This window comes from Microtus oregoni, unplaced genomic scaffold (genome assembly GCF_018167655.1).
Source record: "Microtus oregoni isolate MIOR12 unplaced genomic scaffold, Mior012 000052F_ref0000163, whole genome shotgun sequence".
NCBI classification, from domain to species: domain Eukaryota; kingdom Metazoa; phylum Chordata; class Mammalia; order Rodentia; family Cricetidae; genus Microtus; species Microtus oregoni.
The window spans coordinates 2064043-2070042 of NW_024543828.1; the positions used below are offsets into that span (position 1 = coordinate 2064043).

Sequence of the window (6000 nt, forward strand, 5' to 3'; positions counted from 1 at the left end):
AAATGAGTGAGAGAAAGCTTATATCATAGATTTAGACCTTCATTCAGATAAGAGACTAAGACAAAGAAGGCAAGGGGTAAGGCAAAGAACCTTATAGTAGTAATTTTGAAAACTTCAGAGATTGATGGTATCAGCTTGGGAAAGAACCTTTATAGTTAACATGTTCTGTTTTGTCTTAATTAAATAATTGTAGGCTATTTATTGTTAGTTTTCTAAAAATCCTCTCTGAAGATAGTAATACTTACAAAATGCTATGTTATAACAAATGAGTGGTGATGGTAGTATAACTACAAGTACCCTGTACATGTATACTTATAACTCATACATGCATTTCTGGACACTTGTAAATCAGACACCCTCAATATAATTTTGATAGTATATTTTTAATATAAAACAAGTAGAATATCAACAAAAAAGAAAAAGTACATTAAGGTACATTTGAAAAAATGAAAGTATGGCATTTCCCCCTTTTTGCTTTGTAATCATTCACCTAAGAAGATAACAAGTGAAATTTTTTATAGAAAAAAAGACACACACATTGAGAACCATTGAGGCAGTTATTCTCATTGTCTTTAGAATTAATATTGTGATGTTGTAGAATCACTTTACTAGGGATGTGATGAAAGTTGCAGGACATGATGAGGGATATAGGAAAAGTACAAGATTGTGTTGATGCTATAAAGATGAATTAGATTGTATTATGTCTTCTCTGACTAGAGTTAAGTCTTACTCATCCAATGCCCTATGAAAATTTAGTTATAGCTACAGACATGTGGGAAATTCTCTCTCTCTCTCTCTCTCTCTCTCTCTCTCTCTCGCTTTAAGAAAAATCCTTTACAGTCCTGGTTTTTTATTTCATTTTGTACATCAGGCCATGAATTTGCAGGGAATGGGCTCCAGCAGCTCAGGCTCTTTCCCGTTAGTCCTCATGAAGTGTGCTTCTATGGGTGGAGCAGGCTGGTGCTACAGCTGAACCCAGGTACCCTTCTCTTTGGCTTCCTTTTTCTTCTGGTCATTCTCCTTCACGCGCTTCAGGAAGCTGTTTCTGCTCTTCGAGTGACTAACGTGTTCAATCCGTGTTGTAATAGGAGCGGCAGGCTATGGTCCTGCCACCATAGCTCCCAGCCACCTGGCTAGCTTATGCCCCGAAATAACAAAACACAAATTGTATTCTTTTAAACACTGCTTGGCCCATTAGCTCTAGCCTCTTACTGGCTAGCTCTCACATCTAGATTAACCCGTTTCTACTAATCTGTGTACCACTACAAGGTGGTAGCTTACCGATAAGATCCTAACCTGCTTCTGTGTCGGGTGGAGAATCGTGGCAACTGACTGACTCGGCTTCTTTCTCCCAGCATTCTGTTCTGTCTACTCCACCCACGTAATTTTCTGTCCTATTAAAGGGCCAAGGCAGTTTCTTTATTTAACCAATGAAATCAACACAAAACAAAACTCCCACATCATTTCCCCTTTTTCTGTTGAAAGAAAAAAGAAAGGCTTTAACTTTAACATAGTAAGATTATATATAACAAAACAGTTATCAAGCAAGAATTACAATTACAATATTTATATCTACTTTATCTTTTATTATAATTAAGGAAAACTATAATTATCTATCCATTCTTCAACTCTGTCAAAGACTCCAGAAGGATATAATATTACCTAAGTAAACAAGAAATAAGAAACTTCAAACTCTAGAAATGACAGAGATATCTCACTGCCTGGACAGTCACCCAAAGTTCTTTTGTACCGATGGGGCATCCATCTTCAGCCTTCAGGCCCATCGTATCCAGCAGACATTTTCATGAAGCAGGAAATTCCAAAGATATTTCAGTCACTTTCTCCTATCTCCTGCAGAATGTCTCACAGACTCTTTTATGAATCAGGAACCCTGAAAGATCATCTCACCTTCAGGCAAGTTCAGTAGTCCTCTCTCTGTGGGTTCTCTGTGTCCAGTTTATGCAATAGTCCAGGCAAGAGCAGTTTCTTGCCCAAATGGCTATCAAACTCCATAAGGAACCTCTTTGATGCCCATCTTCTTCTTGAAGTAGATTGGTGCTGCCAGGAGCAGATGTGTCTCATTGTCATGAAAAACCCTAAATTATTAAAACATTAAATGCCATGTTCTGTAGTCTTTGAAAGATATGAAGAATGCCTATCTAATTGAAATATATCTCTATATATGTAGAAAATCTAACTAACATGACTATAAGCTTGACTATTATTTATGATTATCCATCAACAACTTATTTTTCCTAATTATACATTACATTTTAAAAAAGAAATACACAATCACAATACCTTAATCAAGATCAGAAATACATATACATATAACAAAATTGACCTTAAAATCCATATCAATGCAAATTATTCATATCTATATCATATCCCCCTTTAAATGTAAAAGAACATTTATAAACCATATTTGGGAACATGGGCACAGTTTTTTCTCTCCAAACTGCTTCCTGCTGAATGAGGGCGCTGTTATTTAGGTCTTTTATGGGATAACCTGTCTGCTAGGTTCATCTCAGTTGGCAGTTGAATGAAGTAATTTTCTGAAGGTGTTCAGAGCAACCTTTCAGGGGGGTGTGGTCTATCATACCATATTGGGAAAGAAGCAGTCCACAGGGTCTCATCCTCTGTGAAAACAAAAAAAAAAACCCTCTCCAAAGCATCATATCCCTAGACCCAAATTTTGAAATCATAAAACTCTTATATCCATTCTGGTTTAGTTTGGCAGCCCATGTAATGAAATGTCTCTCTGTACTTAGCTCCTTCACAGTCAAAAATTTAAAAAAAAAACACAATGTACATAATCTAGACTCTCTGTGAATTTTCCATTTTTACATGGCTTATTTTTCTTTATTTCTTTTAATCTATAACTATCTGTACTGTCTTTTTAAAGACTTTACCCCTTCTTTAAGACATTAACTTTATTCTTTATATTCTTTTTCTTCTCTCCCCCAAGCCTACGTACATTTATCCAACAGTGTCTGAATCTGTTCTATTGTGAATCTGTAATTTTTTTACTATCCAGTAGCATTACTTAAAATGTTAAGCATTTCTTAAAAACTTAAATTGCGCCATGTAGAGGTAATACAGTAATAAGGTACAGCCTGTTTCCTACCCATTCTAAACCTTAACTGCACTGTTATTATGATAATTACGATTGTTCCCGCCTCAGGTCAGCACAATACAGCATGGCGGAGCAGAGCTGGAGCCTCTCTTGCCTCATTCATTTGGTGCCCATGAGCTACACACAGTTCCAGCCACACAGCAAGTCCACATTGCCATCAAGCAAGCAAGCATTTTAATCACAAAACCCCCCTTCAAAAGCTCTGTCTCCTGCAGGAGCCAGACAGATATCGCAATGGCTGGCACAGCCCAGAAAGTTGGCATTTTAAAACATGAAGTAGTCTGTGAGACATTCTGCAGGACACAACAGATAGTTACTGAACTGACTTTGAAATTTCCTGCTTTGTGGAAATGTCTGCTGGAAACTATGGGCCTATAGGCCCAAGACGTATGCCCCAATGGTACAGAGGAACTTTGGGTGACTGTACAGGCAGCAAGATGTCTCTGTCATTTCTAGAAGTTTTAGAAGGTGCTTATTTCTTGTTTGCTTAGGTAATATTGTATCTTTCTGGAGTCTTTGCTGGAGTTAAGAATAGTTAGTTATAGTTATAGTTTTCCTTAGTTATGATAAAGATTATTGTAACTTTTACTTGATAACTGTTTTGTTATATGTAATTTTGCTATGTTAAAGTTAAAGCCTTCCTTTTTTGTTTAAACAGAAAATGGGAAAATGATGGATGAAGGTCATTGGTTAATTATAGTAAAGAAACTGCTTGGCTCTCATAGGTTAAAACAGAGGTGGGTGGAGTAAACAGAACAGAATGCTGGGAGGAAGAGGAAGTGAGGTCAGACTTGACAGCTCTGCTCTCTGGAGAGAGACACCATGCTCCCCTCTCCTGGAGAGACGTGGGGATAGCTCTGTTCTCTGAGGCACATGTGATGAAGCTCCGACCCAGGATGGACATAGGCTAGAATCTTCCCGGTAAGCACACCTAGCAGTGCTATGCAGATGATTAGAAATGGGCCAAGCAGTGTTTAAAAGAATACAGTTTGTGTGTTGTTATTTTGGAGCATAAGCTAGCAGGTGGCCAGGGTGCTGAGGATGCAGCCCCGCTGCTCCTATTACAACAGAAAAACAGCCAGTTTTTTTCCTGCTGCTGAGTCAGGAAAATTTCTTTGCAGCAAGCTACCCACAAACAGCCAAAAGCTGTGTTAAACTCTCTCCCTTTTTTTAAAGCCCTCTTAGGTTTTTTAGTGGATTTAGTCCATCACGTTAGAGCGCCACTCTGTTGTAATAGGAGCAGCGGCTACATTCCTGCCGTCCCAGCTCCTGGCCGCCTGGTTAGCTTACGCCCCAAAATAACAAAACACAAATTGTATTCTTTTAAACACTGCTTGGCCCATTAGCTCTAGCCTCTTACTGGCTAGCTCTCACATCTAGAATAACCCATTTCTAATAATCTGTGTACCACCACAAGGTGGTAGCTTACCAGTAAGATCCTAACCTGCATCTGTGTCGGGTGGGAGAATCATGGTGACTGACTGACTCGGCTTCTTTCTCCCAGCATTCTGTTCTGTCTACTCCACCCACGTAATTTTCTGTCCTATTAAAGGGCCAAGGCAGTTTCTTTATTTAACCAATAAAATCAACACAAAACAGAAGACTCCCACATCAAATCCGCACATTAATTCTCTTGGCAAGAATCTTGCCCTTAACTTGCTTGTTTACAATGATGCCCACAGCATCCTGGGTGACATTATAGACTCTTCCTGTTTTGCCATGGTAACCTTTATGGGACATTCCTTTTTTAACAGTGCCCATTCCCTTGATGTCTACAATATCACCCTTCTTGTAGATTCGCATATACGTAGCCAAAGGAACAACTCCATGTTTCCTAAAGGGCCTAGAGAACATATAACAAGTGCCCCTCCTCTTTCCCTTTGTGTTTGTCATTTTGGCGAGTTAGTGAAAGATGGTTACCACGGCTGGCCGAAAGCAGTACTTTCTCTTATAAAACTGTGCTTTGTAACCATCTTAAAATTAGTGAACCTCAGCATGGAGTCATTACAGAACAGTTAATTGTAATACCTACAGATAAGAAAACAAAAGGTGAAGTAAAATAAGGCGAAAAGAAAGTAGTAGTCAGCACATTGCTTAGTCACATAAACCAATCAAAAAGTAAGTGATCAAATAAATATTCTCTGAACAAAACTCTTGATGGATAGTAAGATAATTTACCAAGTCTTATGATTAAATTAGGTCACAGAGAAAGCTAGTGATTTGATGTGGGATTCCTCTCTGTATGCTGTGAATGTTTTATTATCATTAGTTAATAAAGAAGCTGCTTTGATATTATGGCAGGGCAAAGTAAAGCCAAGCAGGAATTCTGAACAGTTACAGAAAATAGGTGGAGTCAAAGAGATACCATGTAGCTGCCAAAGCAGAAAGTCGCCAGAATACCAGAATGTTAGCCAGTAGGCCACAATCCTGTGGTGGCAAACAGATTAATAGAAATGGGTGAATTCAAGATATAAGAGTTAGCTAGAAATATGCGTAAGCTGATGGTTAAACAGTGTTGTAAATGATAGAGTTTCTGTGTGATTATTTGGATCTGAGTGGCCAGGAAATGAAGAGCAGTCTTTGCCTATAGTGATTATTGATGTTATAATGAAATTTGAAATTATGGTGATTAAGGATTCAGAAAATCCATAGCATATGCCATGTTGTACTTTTGATTGGTTTCAGTCATCTAAACACATAAGGCTTATTATGTTCCTAAATTAAAGTGCTCTCTGGGTGCCATTACTCTTCATAGGACATCTCTACATTTTAGTGTATATATGGATTTGTATGGATTGAATGGACCGAGGCATTATGTTTACCTAAGATTACATTTACCATACTATCTTTAGCCCAAGAACATT

General features: G+C 38.1%; 1 pseudogene; it reads right to left on the bottom strand.

The window, feature by feature from the left end:
- Positions 1-867: 867 nt before the first annotated feature.
- On the bottom strand, positions 868-5029 carry LOC121437548 (annotated as a pseudogene).
- Between the last annotated feature and the right edge of the window lie 971 nt (positions 5030-6000).